The 17,455-nt window shown below is 41.8% G+C and overlaps 12 non-coding genes across 12 annotated transcripts; all 12 read right to left on the bottom strand.

The window, feature by feature from the left end:
- Nucleotides 1–756: 756 nt before the first annotated feature.
- Nucleotides 757–831, bottom strand: TRNAT-AGU (transfer RNA threonine (anticodon AGU)). Its single transcript has one exon. It is a non-coding gene; the product is annotated as a tRNA-Thr (tRNA).
- Nucleotides 832–2,400: 1,569 nt separating this feature from the next.
- On the bottom strand, nt 2,401–2,474 carry TRNAT-UGU (transfer RNA threonine (anticodon UGU)). Its single transcript has one exon. It is a non-coding gene; the product is annotated as a tRNA-Thr (tRNA).
- Nucleotides 2,475–4,083: 1,609 nt separating this feature from the next.
- Nucleotides 4,084–4,157, bottom strand: TRNAT-UGU (transfer RNA threonine (anticodon UGU)). Its single transcript has one exon. It is a non-coding gene; the product is annotated as a tRNA-Thr (tRNA).
- Nucleotides 4,158–4,809: 652 nt separating this feature from the next.
- Nucleotides 4,810–4,884, bottom strand: TRNAT-AGU (transfer RNA threonine (anticodon AGU)). Its single transcript has one exon. It is a non-coding gene; the product is annotated as a tRNA-Thr (tRNA).
- Nucleotides 4,885–6,265: 1,381 nt separating this feature from the next.
- TRNAT-UGU (transfer RNA threonine (anticodon UGU)) lies at nt 6,266–6,339 on the bottom strand. Its single transcript has one exon. It is a non-coding gene; the product is annotated as a tRNA-Thr (tRNA).
- Nucleotides 6,340–7,380: 1,041 nt separating this feature from the next.
- On the bottom strand, nt 7,381–7,454 carry TRNAT-UGU (transfer RNA threonine (anticodon UGU)). The gene has a single exon. It is a non-coding gene; the product is annotated as a tRNA-Thr (tRNA).
- A 2,401-nt stretch (nt 7,455–9,855) lies between these two features.
- On the bottom strand, nt 9,856–9,929 carry TRNAT-UGU (transfer RNA threonine (anticodon UGU)). Its single transcript has one exon. It is a non-coding gene; the product is annotated as a tRNA-Thr (tRNA).
- Nucleotides 9,930–10,970: 1,041 nt separating this feature from the next.
- TRNAT-UGU (transfer RNA threonine (anticodon UGU)) lies at nt 10,971–11,044 on the bottom strand. The gene has a single exon. It is a non-coding gene; the product is annotated as a tRNA-Thr (tRNA).
- Nucleotides 11,045–15,403: 4,359 nt separating this feature from the next.
- On the bottom strand, nt 15,404–15,477 carry TRNAT-UGU (transfer RNA threonine (anticodon UGU)). The gene has a single exon. It is a non-coding gene; the product is annotated as a tRNA-Thr (tRNA).
- Nucleotides 15,478–15,937: 460 nt separating this feature from the next.
- TRNAT-UGU (transfer RNA threonine (anticodon UGU)) lies at nt 15,938–16,011 on the bottom strand. Its single transcript has one exon. It is a non-coding gene; the product is annotated as a tRNA-Thr (tRNA).
- Nucleotides 16,012–16,318: 307 nt separating this feature from the next.
- TRNAT-UGU (transfer RNA threonine (anticodon UGU)) lies at nt 16,319–16,392 on the bottom strand. The gene has a single exon. It is a non-coding gene; the product is annotated as a tRNA-Thr (tRNA).
- A 652-nt stretch (nt 16,393–17,044) lies between these two features.
- Nucleotides 17,045–17,118, bottom strand: TRNAT-UGU (transfer RNA threonine (anticodon UGU)). Its single transcript has one exon. It is a non-coding gene; the product is annotated as a tRNA-Thr (tRNA).
- Between the last annotated feature and the right edge of the window lie 337 nt (nt 17,119–17,455).

Genomic DNA, 17,455 nt, shown 5'->3' with positions numbered 1-17,455 from the left:
TGGCAAGTTTGTGAGATGATGATGGAAACAAGGCACTGCTGAGATTGAAACTCAGGGTCTCCTGTTTACAAGACAGGTGCTTTAACCAACTAAGCCACAGTGCCACATGCTTATGATACAGAATAGGCAGATAGAAGGAATGCCACGGCAAGGACAAAAGTAGGAAACATTAGGAATGATTGAAAAGATAGGAACTTTGTTTCTGAGATGATGAAAACAAAGCACTGCTGAGATTTCAACTCAGTGTCTCTTGTTTGCAAGACAGTCGCCTTAACCAACTAAGCCACAGGGTCACATGCATTAAAACCTGAGCACTGGTTCATTTCTTATGCAGAAGAAACTCTTAATCTCACAATTGCACTATCAGTAGAGACGTAGCCATGGTAAATTTGTGAGATGATGATGGAAACAAATAACTGCTGAGATTCAAACTCAGTGTCTCCTGTCTACAAGACAGGCGCTTTAACCAACTAAGCCACAGCACCACATGCTTACGATACTGAGTAGGCATGATAGAAAAGATAGGAGGTTTGTTTCTGAGATGATGAAAACAAAGCACTGCTGAGATTTGAACTCAGGGTCTCACGTTTACAAGACAGGTGCTTTAACCAACTAAGCCACAGGGTCACATGCTTACAACATGTATTGAAACCTGAGCACTGGTTCATTTCTTATGCAGAAGAAACTCTTAATCTCACAATTGCACTATCAGTAGAGACGTAGCCATGGCAAGTTTGTGAGATGATGATGGAAACAAGGCACTGCTGAGATTCGAACTCAGGGTCTGCCGGTTTACTAGACAGGCGCTTTAACCAACTAAGCCACAGTGCCACATGCTTATGATACAGAATAGGCAGATAGAAGGAATGCCACGGCAAGGACAAAAGTAGGAAACATTAGGAATGATTGAAAAGATAGGAAGTTTGTTTCTGAGATGATGAAAACAAAGCACTGCTGAGATTTCAACTCAGTGTCTCTTGTTTACAAGACAGTCGCCTTAACCAACTAAGCCACAGGGTCACATGCATTAAAACCTGAGCACTGGTTCATTTCTTATGCAGAAGAAACTCTTAATCTCACAATTGCACTATCAGTAGAGACATAGCCATGGTAAATTTGTGAGATGATGATGGAAACAAAGAACTGCTGAGATTCAAACTCAGTGTCTCCTGTCTACAAGACAGGCGCTTTAACCAACTAAGCCACAGCACCACATGCTTACGATACTGAGTAGGCATGATAGAAAAGATAGGAGGTTTGTTTCTGAGATGATGAAAACAAAGCACTGCTGAGATTTGAACTCAGTGTCTCTTGTTTACAAGACAGGCGCTTTAACCAACTAAGCCACAGTGCCACATGCTTATGATACAGAATAGGCAGATAGAAGGAATGCCACGGCAAGGACAAAAGTAGGAAACATTAGGAATGATTGAAAAGATAGGAAGTTTGTTTCTGAGATGATGAAAACAAAGCACTGCTGAGATTTCAACTCAGTGTCTCTTGTTTACAAGACAGTCGCCTTAACCAACTAAGCCACAGGGTCACATACATAAAAAACCTGAGCACTGGTTCATTTCTTATGCAGAAGAAACTCTTAATCTCACAATTGCACTATTAGTAGAGACGTAGCCATGGCAAGTTTGTGAGATAATGATGGAAACAAGGCACTGCTGAGATTTGAACTCAGGGTCTCCTGTTTACAAGACAGGCGCTTGTAACCAACTAAGCCACAGCACCACATGCTTATGATACAGAGTAGGCATGATAGAAAAGATAGGAGGTTTGTTTCTGAGATGATGAAAACAAAGCACTGCTGAGATTTGAACTCAGGGTCTCACGTTTACAAGACAGGTGCTTTAACCAACTAAGCCACAGGGTCACATGCTTACAACATGTATTGAAACCTGAGCACTGGTTCATTTCTTATGCAGAAGAAACTCTTAATCTCACAATTGCACTATCAGTAGAGACGTAGCCATGGCAAGTTTGTGAGATGATGATGGAAACAAGGCACTGCTGAGATTCGAACTCAGGGTCTCCGGTATACAAGACAGGTGCTTTAACCAACTAAGCCACAGTGCCACATGCTTATGATACAGAATAGGCAGATAGAAGGAATGCCACGGCAAGGACAAAAGTAGGAAACATTAGGAATGATTGAAAAGATAGGAAGTTTGTTTCTGAGATGATGAAAACAGAGCACTGCTGAGATTTCAACTCAGTGTCTCTTGTTTACAAGACAGTCGCCTTAACCAACTAAGCCACAGGGTCACATGCTTACCACATGTATTGAAACCTGAGCACTGGTTCATTTCTTATGCAGAAGAAAATCTTAATCTCACAATTGCACTATCAGTAGAGACGTAGCCATGGCAAGTTTGTGAGATGATGATGGAAACAAGGCACTGCTGAGATTCAAACTCAGGGTCTCCTGTTTACAAGACAGGTGCTTTAACCAACTAAGCCACAGTGCCACATGCTTATGATACAGAATAGGCAGATAGAAGGAATGCCACGGCAAGGACAAAAGTAGGAAACATTAGGAATGATTGAAAAGATAGGAAGTTTGTTTCTGAGATGATGAAAACAAAGCACTGCTGAGCTTTCAACTCAGTGTCTCTTGTTTGCAAGACAGTCGCCTTAACCAACTAAGCCACAGGGTCACATGCATTAAAACCTGAGCACTGGTTCATTTCTTATGCAGAAGAAACTCTTAATCTCACAATTGCACTATTAGTAGAGACGTAGCCATGGCAAGTTTGTGAGATAATGATGGAAACAAGGCACTGCTGAGATTTGAACTCAGGGTCTCCTGTTTACAAGACAGGCGCTTGTAACCAACTAAGCCACAGCACCACATGCTTATGATACAGAGTAGGCAGATAGAAGGAATGCCACGGCAAGGACAAAAGTAGGAAACATTAGGAATGATTGAAAAGATAGGAAGTTTGTTTCTGAGATGATGAAAACCAAGCACTGCTGAGATTTGAACTCAGTGTCTCTTGTTTACAAGACAGGCGCTTTAACCAACTAAGCCACAGTGCCACATGCTTAAGATACAGAATAGGCAGATAGAAGGAATGCCACGGCAAGGACAAAAGTAGGAAACATTAGGAATGATTGAAAAGATAGGAAGTTTGTTTCTGAGATGATGAAAACAAAGCACTGCTGAGATTTCAACTCAGTGTCTCTTGTTTACAAGACAGTCGCCTTAACCAACTAAGCCACAGGGTCACATGCATAAAAAACCTGAGCACTGGTTCATTTCTTATGCAGAAGAAACTCTTAATCTCACAATTGCACTATTAGTAGAGACGTAGCCATGGCAAGTTTGTGAGATAATGATGGAAACAAGGCACTGCTGAGATTTGAACTCAGGGTCTCCTGTTTACAAGACAGGCGCTTGTAACCAACTAAGCCACAGCACCACATGCTTATGATACAGAGTAGGCATGATAGAAAAGATAGGAGGTTTGTTTCTGAGATGATGAAAACAAAGCACTGCTGAGATTTGAACTCAGGGTCTCACGTTTACAAGACAGGTGCTTTAACCAACTAAGCCACAGGCTTACAACATGTATTGAAACCTGAGCACTGGTTCATTTCTTATGCAGAAGAAACTCTTAATCTCACAATTGCACTATCAGTAGAGACGTAGCCATGGCAAGTTTGTGAGATGATGATGGAAACAAGGCACTGCTGAGATTCGAACTCAGGGTCTCCGGTATACAAGACAGGTGCTTTAACCAACTAAGCCACAGTGCCACATGCTTATGATACAGAATAGGCAGATAGAAGGAATGCCACGGCAAGGACAAAAGTAGGAAACATTAGGAATGATTGAAAAGATAGGAAGTTTGTTTCTGAGATGATGAAAACAGAGCACTGCTGAGATTTCAACTCAGTGTCTCTTGTTTACAAGACAGTCGCCTTAACCAACTAAGCCACAGGGTCACATGCTTACCACATGTATTGAAACCTGAGCACTGGTTCATTTCTTATGCAGAAGAAACTCTTAATCTCACAATTGCACTATCAGTAGAGACGTAGCCATGGCAAGTTTGTGAGATGATGATGGAAACAAGGCACTGCTGAGATTCAAACTCAGGGTCTCCTGTTTACAAGACAGGTGCTTTAACCAACTAAGCCACAGTGCCACATGCTTATGATACAGAATAGGCAGATAGAAGGAATGCCACGGCAAGGACAAAAGTAGGAAACATTAGGAATGATTGAAAAGATAGGAAGTTTGTTTCTGAGATGATGAAAACAAAGCACTGCTGAGATTTCAACTCAGTGTCTCTTGTTTGCAAGACAGTCGCCTTAACCAACTAAGCCACAGGGTCACATGCATTAAAACCTGAGCACTGGTTCATTTCTTATGCAGAAGAAACTCTTAATCTCACAATTGCACTATCAGTAGAGACGTAGCCATGGTAAATTTGTGAGATGATGATGGAAACAAATAACTGCTGAGATTCAAACTCAGTGTCTTCTGTCTACAAGACAGGCGCTTTAACCAACTAAGCCACAGCACCACATGCTTACGATACTGAGTAGGCATGATAGAAAAGATAGGAGGTTTGTTTCTGAGATGATGAAAACAAAGCACTGCTGAGATTTGAACTCAGGGTCTCACGTTTACAAGACAGGTGCTTTAACCAACTAAGCCACAGGGTCACATGCTTACAACATGTATTGAAACCTGAGCACTGGTTCATTTCTTATGCAGAAGAAACTCTTAATCTCACAATTGCACTATCAGTAGAGACGTAGCCATGGCAAGTTTGTGAGATGATGATGGAAACAAGGCACTGCTGAGATTCGAACTCAGGGTCTGCCGGTTTACTAGACAGGCGCTTTAACCAACTAAGCCACAGTGCCACATGCTTATGATACAGAATAGGCAGATAGAAGGAATGCCACGGCAAGGACAAAAGTAGGAAACATTAGGAATGATTGAAAAGATAGGAAGTTTGTTTCTGAGATGATGAAAACAAAGCACTGCTGAGATTTCAACTCAGTGTCTCTTGTTTACAAGACAGTCGCCTTAACCAACTAAGCCACAGGGTCACATGCATAAAAAACCTGAGCACTGGTTCATTTCTTATGCAGAAGAAACTCTTAATCTCACAATTGCACTATTAGTAGAGACGTAGCCATGGCAAGTTTGTGAGATAATGATGGAAACAAGGCACTGCTGAGATTTGAACTCAGGGTCTCCTGTTTACAAGACAGGCGCTTGTAACCAACTAAGCCACAGCACCACATGCTTATGATACAGAGTAGGCATGATAGAAAAGATAGGAGGTTTGTTTCTGAGATGATGAAAACAAAGCACTGCTGAGATTTGAACTCAGGGTCTCACGTTTACAAGACAGGTGCTTTAACCAACTAAGCCACAGGGTCACATGCTTACCACATGTATTAAAACCTGAGCACTGGTTCATTTCTTATGCAGAAGAAACTCTTAATCTCACAATTGCACTATCAGTAGAGACGTAGCCATGGCAAGTTTGTGAGATGATGATGGAAACAAAGAACTGCTGAGATTCAAACTCAGTGTCTCCTGTCTACAAGACAGGCGCTTTAACCAACTAAGCCACAGCACCACATGCTTACGATACTGAGTAGGCATGATAGAAAAGATAGGAGGTTTGTTTCTGAGATGATGAAAACAAAGCACTGCTGAGATTTGAACTCAGGGTCTCACGTTTACAAGACAGGTGCTTTAACCAACTAAGCCACAGGGTCACATGCTTACAACATGTATTGAAACCTGAGCACTGGTTCATTTCTTATGCAGAAGAAACTCTTAATCTCACAATTGCACTACCAGTAGAGACGTAGCCATGGCAAGTTTGTGAGATGATGATGGAAACAAGGCACTGCTGAGATTCGAACTCAGGGTCTCCGGTATACAAGACAGGTGCTTTAACCAACTAAGCCACAGTGCCACATGCTTATGATACAGAATAGGCAGATAGAAGGAATGCCACGGCAAGGACAAAAGTAGGAAACATTAGGAATGATTGAAAAGATAGGAAGTTTGTTTCTGAGATGATGAAAACAAAGCACTGCTGAGATTTCAACTCAGTGTCTCTTGTTTACAAGACAGTCGCCTTAACCAACTAAGCCACAGGGTCACATGCATAAAAAACCTGAGCACTGGTTCATTTCTTATGCAGAAGAAACTCTTAATCTCACAATTGCACTATCAGTAGAGACGTAGCCATGGCAAGTTTGTGAGATAATGATGGAAACAAGGCACTGCTGAGATTCAAACTCAGGGTCTCCTGTTTACAAGACAGGCGCTTTAACCAACTAAGCCACAGTGCCACATGCTTATGATACAGAATATGCAGATAGAAGGAATGCCACGGCAAGGACAAAAGTAGGAAACATTAGGAATGATTGAAAAGATAGGAAGTTTGTTTCTGAGATGATGAAAACAGAGCACTGCTGAGATTTCAACTCAGTGTCTCTTGTTTACAAGACAGTCGCCTTAACCAACTAAGCCACAGGGTCACATGCTTACCACATGTATTAAAACCTGAGCACTGGTTCATTTCTTATGCAGAAGAAACTCTTAATCTCACAATTGCACTATCAGTAGAGACGTAGCCATGGCAAGTTTGTGAGATGATGATGGAAACAAAGAACTGCTGAGATTCAAACTCAGTGTCTCCTGTTTACAAGACAGGCGCTTTAACCAACTAAGCCACAGCACCACATGCTTACGATACAGAGTAGGCATGATAGAAAAGATAGGAGGTTTGTTTCTGAGATGAAAACAAAGCACTGCTGAGATTTGAACTCAGGGTCTCACGTTTACAAGACAGGTGCTTTAACCAACTAAGCCACAGATAACATGCTTACAACATGTATTGAAACCTGAGCACTGGTTCATTTCTTATGCAGAAGAAACTCTTAATCTCACAATTGCACTATCAGTAGAGACGTAGCCATGGCAAGTTTGTGAGATGATGATGGAAACAAGGCACTGCTGAGATTCGAACTCAGGGTCTCCGGTATACAAGACAGGTGCTTTAACCAACTAAGCCACAGTGCCACATGCTTATGATACAGAATAGGCAGATAGAAGGAATGCCACGGCAAGGACAAAAGTAGGAAACATTAGGAATGATTGAAAAGATAGGAAGTTTGTTTCTGAGATGATGAAAACAAAGCACTGCTGAGATTTCAACTCAGTGTCTCTTGTTTACAAGACAGTCGCCTTAACCAACTAAGCCACAGGGTCACATGCATAAAAAACCTGAGCACTGGTTCATTTCTTATGCAGAAGAAACTCTTAATCTCACAATTGCACTATCAGTAGAGACGTAGCCATGGCAAGTTTGTGAGATAATGATGGAAACAAGGCACTGCTGAGATTCGAACTCAGGGTCTCCTGTTTACAAGACAGGCGCTTTAACCAACTAAGCCACAGTGCCACATGCTTATGATACAGAATATGCAGATAGAAGGAATGCCACGGCAAGGACAAAAGTAGGAAACATTAGGAATGATTGAAAAGATAGGAAGTTTGTTTCTGAGATGATGAAAACAAAGCACTGCTGAGATTTGAACTCAGGGTCTCACGTTTACAAGACAGGTGCTTTAACCAACTAAGCCACAGGGTCACATGCTTACGATACTGAGTAGGCATGATAGAAAAGATAGGAGGTTTGTTTCTGAGATGATGAAAACAAAGCACTGCTGAGATGTGAACTCAGGGTCTCACGTTTACAAGACAGGTGCTTTAACCAACTAAGCCACAGGGTCACATGCTTACAACATGTATTGAAACCTGAGCACTGGTTCATTTCTTATGCAGAAGAAACTCTTAATCTCACAATTGCACTATCAGTAGAGACGTAGCCATGGCAAGTTTGTGAGATGATGATGGAAACAAAGAACTGCTGAGATTCAAACTCAGTGTCTCCTGTTTACAAGACAGGCGCTTTAACCAACTAAGCCACAGCACCACATGCTTACGATACAGAGTAGGCATGATAGAAAAGATAGGAGGTTTGTTTCTGAGATGATGAAAACAAAGCACTGCTGAGATTTGAACTCAGGGTCTCACGTTTACAAGACAGGTGCTTTAACCAACTAAGCCACAGGGTCACATGCTTACAACATGTATTAAAACCTGAGCACTGGTTCATTTCTTATGCAGAAGAAGCTCTTAATCTCACAATTGCACTATCAGTAGAGACGTAGCCATGGTAAATTTGTGAGATGATGATGGAAACAAAGAACTGCTGAGATTCAATCTCAGTGTCTCCTGTTTACAAGACAGGCGCTTTAACCAACTAAGCCACAGCACCACATGCTTACGATACAGAGTAGGCATGATAGAAAAGATAGGAGGTTTGTTTCTGAGATGATGAAAACAAAGCACTGCTGAGATTTGAACTCAGGGTCTCACGTTTACAAGACAGGTGCTTTAACCAACTAAGCCACAGTGCCACATGCTTATGATACAGAATAGGCAGATAGAAGGAATGTCACGGCAAGGACAAAAGTAGGAAACATTAGGAATGATTGAAAAGATAGGAAGTTTGTTTCTGAGATGATGAAAACAAAGCACTGCTGAGATTTCAACTCAGTGTCTCTTGTTTACAAGACAGTCGCCTTAACCAACTAAGCCACAGGGTCACATGCATTAAAACCTGAGCACTGGTTCATTTCTTATGCAGAAGAAACTCTTAATCTCACAATTGCACTATTAGTAGAGACGTAGCCATGGCAAGTTTGTGAGATAATGATGGAAACAAGGCACTGCTGAGATTTGAACTCAGGGTCTCCTGTTTACAAGACAGGCGCTTGTAACCAACTAAGCCACAGCACCACATGCTTATGATACAGAGTAGGCATGATAGAAAAGATAGGAGGTTTGTTTCTGAGATGATGAAAACAAAGCACTGCTGAGATTTGAACTCAGGGTCTCACGTTTACAAGACAGGTGCTTTAACCAACTAAGCCACAGGGTCACATGCTTACCACATGTATTAAAACCTGAGCACTGGTTCATTTCTTATGCAGAAGAAACTCTTAATCTCACAATTGCACTATCAGTAGAGACGTAGCCATGGCAAGTTTGTGAGATGATGATGGAAACAAAGAACTGCTGAGATTCAAACTCAGTGTCTCCTGTCTACAAGACAGGCGCTTTAACCAACTAAGCCACAGCACCACATGCTTACGATACTGAGTAGGCATGATAGAAAAGATAGGAGGTTTGTTTCTGAGATGATGAAAACAAAGCACTGCTGAGATTTGAACTCAGGGTCTCACGTTTACAAGACAGGTGCTTTAACCAACTAAGCCACAGGGTCACATGCTTACAACATGTATTGAAACCTGAGCACTGGTTCATTTCTTATGCAGAAGAAACTCTTAATCTCACAATTGCACTACCAGTAGAGACGTAGCCATGGCAAGTTTGTGAGATGATGATGGAAACAAGGCACTGCTGAGATTCGAACTCAGGGTCTCCGGTATACAAGACAGGTGCTTTAACCAACTAAGCCACAGTGCCACATGCTTATGATACAGAATAGGCAGATAGAAGGAATGCCACGGCAAGGACAAAAGTAGGAAACATTAGGAATGATTGAAAAGATAGGAAGTTTGTTTCTGAGATGATGAAAACAAAGCACTGCTGAGATTTCAACTCAGTGTCTCTTGTTTACAAGACAGTCGCCTTAACCAACTAAGCCACAGGGTCACATGCATAAAAAACCTGAGCACTGGTTCATTTCTTATGCAGAAGAAACTCTTAATCTCACAATTGCACTATCAGTAGAGACGTAGCCATGGCAAGTTTGTGAGATAATGATGGAAACAAGGCACTGCTGAGATTCAAACTCAGGGTCTCCTGTTTACAAGACAGGCGCTTTAACCAACTAAGCCACAGTGCCACATGCTTATGATACAGAATATGCAGATAGAAGGAATGCCACGGCAAGGACAAAAGTAGGAAACATTAGGAATGATTGAAAAGATAGGAAGTTTGTTTCTGAGATGATGAAAACAGAGCACTGCTGAGATTTCAACTCAGTGTCTCTTGTTTACAAGACAGTCGCCTTAACCAACTAAGCCACAGGGTCACATGCTTACCACATGTATTAAAACCTGAGCACTGGTTCATTTCTTATGCAGAAGAAACTCTTAATCTCACAATTGCACTATCAGTAGAGACGTAGCCATGGCAAGTTTGTGAGATGATGATGGAAACAAAGAACTGCTGAGATTCAAACTCAGTGTCTCCTGTTTACAAGACAGGCGCTTTAACCAACTAAGCCACAGCACCACATGCTTACGATACAGAGTAGGCATGATAGAAAAGATAGGAGGTTTGTTTCTGAGATGAAAACAAAGCACTGCTGAGATTTGAACTCAGGGTCTCACGTTTACAAGACAGGTGCTTTAACCAACTAAGCCACAGATAACATGCTTACAACATGTATTGAAACCTGAGCACTGGTTCATTTCTTATGCAGAAGAAACTCTTAATCTCACAATTGCACTATCAGTAGAGACGTAGCCATGGCAAGTTTGTGAGATGATGATGGAAACAAGGCACTGCTGAGATTCGAACTCAGGGTCTCCGGTATACAAGACAGGTGCTTTAACCAACTAAGCCACAGTGCCACATGCTTATGATACAGAATAGGCAGATAGAAGGAATGCCACGGCAAGGACAAAAGTAGGAAACATTAGGAATGATTGAAAAGATAGGAAGTTTGTTTCTGAGATGATGAAAACAAAGCACTGCTGAGATTTCAACTCAGTGTCTCTTGTTTACAAGACAGTCGCCTTAACCAACTAAGCCACAGGGTCACATGCATAAAAAACCTGAGCACTGGTTCATTTCTTATGCAGAAGAAACTCTTAATCTCACAATTGCACTATCAGTAGAGACGTAGCCATGGCAAGTTTGTGAGATAATGATGGAAACAAGGCACTGCTGAGATTCGAACTCAGGGTCTCCTGTTTACAAGACAGGCGCTTTAACCAACTAAGCCACAGTGCCACATGCTTATGATACAGAATATGCAGATAGAAGGAATGCCACGGCAAGGACAAAAGTAGGAAACATTAGGAATGATTGAAAAGATAGGAAGTTTGTTTCTGAGATGATGAAAACAAAGCACTGCTGAGATTTGAACTCAGGGTCTCACGTTTACAAGACAGGTGCTTTAACCAACTAAGCCACAGGGTCACATGCTTACGATACTGAGTAGGCATGATAGAAAAGATAGGAGGTTTGTTTCTGAGATGATGAAAACAAAGCACTGCTGAGATGTGAACTCAGGGTCTCACGTTTACAAGACAGGTGCTTTAACCAACTAAGCCACAGGGTCACATGCTTACAACATGTATTGAAACCTGAGCACTGGTTCATTTCTTATGCAGAAGAAACTCTTAATCTCACAATTGCACTATCAGTAGAGACGTAGCCATGGCAAGTTTGTGAGATGATGATGGAAACAAAGAACTGCTGAGATTCAAACTCAGTGTCTCCTGTTTACAAGACAGGCGCTTTAACCAACTAAGCCACAGCACCACATGCTTACGATACAGAGTAGGCATGATAGAAAAGATAGGAGGTTTGTTTCTGAGATGATGAAAACAAAGCACTGCTGAGATTTGAACTCAGGGTCTCACGTTTACAAGACAGGTGCTTTAACCAACTAAGCCACAGGGTCACATGCTTACAACATGTATTAAAACCTGAGCACTGGTTCATTTCTTATGCAGAAGAAGCTCTTAATCTCACAATTGCACTATCAGTAGAGACGTAGCCATGGTAAATTTGTGAGATGATGATGGAAACAAAGAACTGCTGAGATTCAATCTCAGTGTCTCCTGTTTACAAGACAGGCGCTTTAACCAACTAAGCCACAGCACCACATGCTTACGATACAGAGTAGGCATGATAGAAAAGATAGGAGGTTTGTTTCTGAGATGATGAAAACAAAGCACTGCTGAGATTTGAACTCAGGGTCTCACGTTTACAAGACAGGTGCTTTAACCAACTAAGCCACAGTGCCACATGCTTATGATACAGAATAGGCAGATAGAAGGAATGTCACGGCAAGGACAAAAGTAGGAAACATTAGGAATGATTGAAAAGATAGGAAGTTTGTTTCTGAGATGATGAAAACAAAGCACTGCTGAGATTTCAACTCAGTGTCTCTTGTTTACAAGACAGTCGCCTTAACCAACTAAGCCACAGGGTCACATGCATTAAAACCTGAGCACTGGTTCATTTCTTATGCAGAAGAAACTCTTAATCTCACAATTGCACTATCAGTAGAGACGTAGCCATGGCAAGTTTGTGAGATGATGATGGAAACAAGGCACTGCTGAGATTCGAACTCAGGGTCTCCGGTTTACAAGACAGGTGCTTTAACCAACTAAGCCACAGTGCCACATGCTTATAATACAGAATAGGCAGATAGAAGGAATGCCACGGCAAGGACAAAAGTAGGAAACATTAGGAATGATTGAAAAGATAGGAAGTTTGTTTCTGAGATGATGAAAACAAAGCACTGCTAAGATTTCAACTCAGTGTCTCTTGTTTACAAGACAGTCGCCTTAACCAAGTCAGCCACAGGGTCACATGCTTACCACATGTATTAAAACCTGAGCACTGGTTCATTTCTTATGCAGAAGAAGCTCTTAATCTCACAATTGCACTATCAGTAGAGACGTAGCCATGGTAAATTTGTGAGATGATGATGGAAACAAAAAACTGCTGAGATTCAAACTCAGTGTCTCCTGTTTACAAGACAGGCGCTTTAACCAACTAAGCCACAGCACCACATGCTTACGATACAGAGTAGGCATGATAGAAAAGATAGGAGGTTTGTTTCTGAGATGATGAAAACAAAGCACTGCTGGGATTTGAACTCAGGGTCTCACGTTTACAAGACAGGTGCTTTAACCAACTAAGCTACAGGGTCACATGCTTACAACATGTATTGAAACCTGAGCACTGGTTCATTTCTTATGCAGAAGAAACTCTTAATCTCACAATTGCACTATCAGTAGAGACGTAGCCATGGCAAGTTTGTGAGATGATGGAAACAAGGCACTGCTGAGATTCGAACTCAGGGTCTCTGGTATACAAGACAGGTGCTTTAACCAACTAAGCCACAGTGCCACATGCTTATGATACAGAATAGGCAGATAGAAGGAATGCCACGGCAAGGACAAAAGTAGGAAACATTAGGAATGATTGAAAAGATAGGAAGTTTGTTTCTGAGATGATGAAAACAAAGCACTGCTGAGATTTCAACTCAGTGTCTCTTGTTTACAAGACAGTCGCCTTAACCAACTAAGCCACAGGGTCACATGCATAAAAAACCTGAGCACTGGTTCATTTCTTATGCAGAAGAAACTCTTAATCTCACAATTGCACTATTAGTAGAGACGTAGCCATGGCAAGTTTGTGAGATAATGATGGAAACAAGGCACTGCTGAGATTTGAACTCAGGGTCTCCTGTTTACAAGACAGGAGCTTGTAACCAACTAAGCCACAGCACCACATGCTTATGATACAGAGTAGGCATGATAGAAAAGATAGGAGGTTTGTTTCTGAGATGATGAAAACAAAGCACTGCTGAGATTTGAACTCAGGGTCTCACGTTTACAAGACAGGTGCTTTAACCAACTAAGCCACAGGGTCACATGCTTAAAACATGTATTGAAACCTGAGCACTGGTTCATTTCTTATGCAGAAGAAACTCTTAATCTCACAATTGCACTATCAGTAGAGACGTAGCCATGGCAAGTTTGTGAGATGATGATGGAAACAAGGCACTGCTGAGATTCGAACTCAGGGTCTCCGGTATACAAGACAGGCGCTTTAACCAACTAAGCCACAGCACCACATGCTTACGATACAGAGTAGGCATGATAGAAAAGATAGGAGGTTTGTTTCTGAGATGATGAAAACAAAGCACTGCTGAGTAGGGTTGAGCGAAACGGGTCGTTCATTTTCATAAGTCGCCGACTTTTGGCAAAGTCGGCGTCTCATGAAACCCGATCCGATCCCAGTGTGGGTCGGCCACGTGGAACGCGAACTTGGCGCCAAAGTCGCGTTTCGAATGATGCCTTCCCCGCCATTTTTTTGAGCCAATTAATTGTGGGCAGCGTGATGACATAGGTTCCGGCTCCTGCGGCATCATAGTGCTATGTTACGTTTTCGGACGTAGTAATTTCCGGAGTCAAAAAATAACATATGCCTTGCACGGAGGAGAGAGAGAGAGAGAGAGAGAGAGAGAGAGAGAGAGAGAGAATAAAAAAAATAATTTCATTGACATACATTGGGTTTCGTGTTCCGGGTCCGGAACCCGACTTTACAGTAGAATCGGCCGATTCCATACGATCCGACATCCGAGAAGGTCGGGTTTCACAAAACCCACCTCGATCCTAAAAAAGCTAAGGTCGCTCAACCCTACTGCTGAGATTTGAACTCAGGGTCTCACGTTTACAAGACAGGTGCTTTAACCAACTAAGCCACAGGGTCACATGCTTACAACATGTATTGAAACCTGAGCACTGGTTCATTTCTTATGCAGAAGAAGCTCTTAATCTCACAATTGTACTATCAGTAGAGACGTAGCCATGGTAAATTTGTGAGATGATGATGGAAACAAAGAACTGCTGAGATTCAATCTCAGTGTCTCCTGTTTACAAGACAGGCGCTTTAACCAACTAAGCCACAGCACCACATGCTTACGATACAGAGTAGGCATGATAGAAAAGATAGGAGGTTTGTTTCTGAGATGATGAAAACAAAGCACTGCTGAGATTTCAACTCAGTGTCTCTTGTTTACAAGACAGTCGCCTTAACCAACTAAGCCACAGGGTCACATGCATTAAAACCTGAGCACTGGTTCATTTCTTATGCAGAAGAAACTCTTAATCTCACAATTGCACTATCAGTAGATACGTAGCCATGGCAAGTTTGTGAGATGATGACGGAAACAAGGCACTTTTGAGATTTGAACTCAGGGTCTCCTGTTTACAAGACAGGCGCTTTAACCAACTAACCCACAGTGCCACATGCTTATGATATAGAATATGCAGATAGAAGGAATGCCACGGCAAGGACAAAAGTAGGAAACATTAGGAATGATTGAAAAGATAGGAAGTTTGTTTCTGAGATGATGAAAACAAAGACCTGCTGAGATTTCAACTCAGTGTCTCTTGTTTACAAGACAGTCGCCTTAACCAACTAAGCCACAGGGTCACATGCTTACCACATGTATTAAAACCTGAGCACTGGTTCATTTCTTATGCAGAAGAAACTCTTAATCTCACAATTGCACTATCAGTAGAGACGTAGCCATGGCAAGTTTGTGAGATGATGATGGAAACAAGGCACTGCTGAGATTCGAACTCAGGGTCTCCTGTTTACAAGACAGGTGCTTTAACCAACTAAGCCACAGTGCCACATGCTTATGATATAGAATATGCAGATAGAAGGAATGCCACGGCAAGGACAAAAGTAGGAAACATTAGGAATGATTGAAAAGATAGGAAGTTTGTTTCTGAGATGATGAAAACAAAGCACTGCTGAGATTTCAACTCAGTGTCTCTTGTTTACAAGACAGTCGCCTTAACCAACTAAGCCACAGCGCCACATGCTTACGATACAGAGTAGGCATGATAGAAAAGATAGGAGGTTTGTTTCTGAGATGATGAAAACAAAGCACTGCTGAGATTTGAACTCAGGGTCTCACGTTTACAAGACAGGTGCTTTAACCAACTAAGCCACAGGGTCACATACTTACAACATGTATTGAAACCTGAGCACTGGTTCATTTCTTATGCAGAAGAAACTCTTAATCGCACAATTGCACTATCAGTAGAGACGTAGCCATGGCAAGTTTGTGAGATAATGATGGAAACAAGGCACTGCTGAGATTCGAACTCAGGGTCTCCTGTTTACAAGACAGGCGCTTTAACCAACTAAGCCACAGTGCCACATGCTTATGATACAGAATATGCAGATAGAAGGAATGCCACGGCAAGGACAAAAGTAGGAAACATTAGGAATGATTGAAAAGATAGGAGGTTTGTTTCTGAGATGATGAAAACAAAGCACTGCTGAGATTTCAACTCAGTGTCTCTTGTTTACAAGACAGTCGCCTTAACCAACTAAGCCACAGGGTCACATGCATTAAAACCTGAGCACTGGTTCATTTCTTATGCAGAAGAAACTCTTAATCTCACAATTGCACTATCAGTAGAGACGTAGCCATGGCAAGTTTGTGAGATAATGATGGAAACAAGGCACTGCTGAGATTCGAACTCAGGGTCTCCTGTTTACAAGACAGGCGCTTTAACCAACTAAGCCACAGTGCCACATGCTTATGATACAGAATATGCAGATAGAAGGAATGCCACGGCAAGGACAAAAGTAGGAAACATTAGGAATGATTGAAAAGATAGGAAGTTTGTTTCTGAGATGATGAAAACAAAGCACTGCTAAGATTTCAACTCAGTGTCTCTTGTTTACAAGACAGTCGCCTTAACCAACTAAGCCACAGGGTCACATGCATTAAAACCTGAGCACTGGTTCATTTCTTATGCAGAAGAAACTCTTAATCTCACAATTGCACTATCAGTAGAGATGTAGCCATGGTAAATTTGTGAGATGATGATGGAAACAAAGAACTGCTGAGATTCAAACTCAGTGTCTCCTGTTTACAAGACAGGCGCTTTAACCAACTAAGCCACAGCGCCACATGCTTACGATACAGAGTAGGCATGATAGAAAAGATAGGAGGTTTGTTTCTGAGATGATGAAAACAAAGCACTGCTGAGATTTGAACTCAGGGTCTCACGTTTACAAGACAGGTGCTTTAACCAACTAAGCCACAGGGTCACATGCTTACAACATGCATTAAAACCTGAGCACTGGTTCATTTCTTACGCAGAAGAAACTCTTAATCTCACAATTGCACTATCAGTAGAGACATAGCCATGGTCAATTTGTGAGATGATGATGGAAACAAGGCACTGCTGAGATTCGAACTCAGGGTCTCCTGTTTACAAGACAGGCGCTTTAACCAACTAAGCCACAGTGCCACATGCTTATGATACAGAATATGCAGATAGAAGGAATGCCACGGCAAGGACAAAAGTAGGAAACATTAGGAATGATTGAAAAGATAGGAAGTTTGTTTCTGAGATGATGAAAACAAAGCACTGCTGAGATTTCAACTCAGTGTCTCTTGTTTACAAGACAGGCGCTTTAACCAACTAAGCCACAGTGCCACATGCTTATGATACAGAATATGCAGATAGAAGGAATGCCACGGCAAGGACAAAAGTAGGAAACATTAGGAATGATTGAAAAGATAGGAAGTTTGTTTCTGAGATGATGAAAACAAAGCACTGCTGAGATTTCAACTCAGTGTCTCTT

The sequence above is a fragment of the Ranitomeya variabilis genome, chromosome 7, assembly GCF_051348905.1.
Source record: "Ranitomeya variabilis isolate aRanVar5 chromosome 7, aRanVar5.hap1, whole genome shotgun sequence".
Taxonomy (NCBI): Eukaryota; Metazoa; Chordata; class Amphibia; order Anura; family Dendrobatidae; genus Ranitomeya; species Ranitomeya variabilis.
The sequence above is the reverse complement of the archived record's forward strand: the minus strand, read 5'-3'. Positions and strand labels throughout refer to the sequence as shown.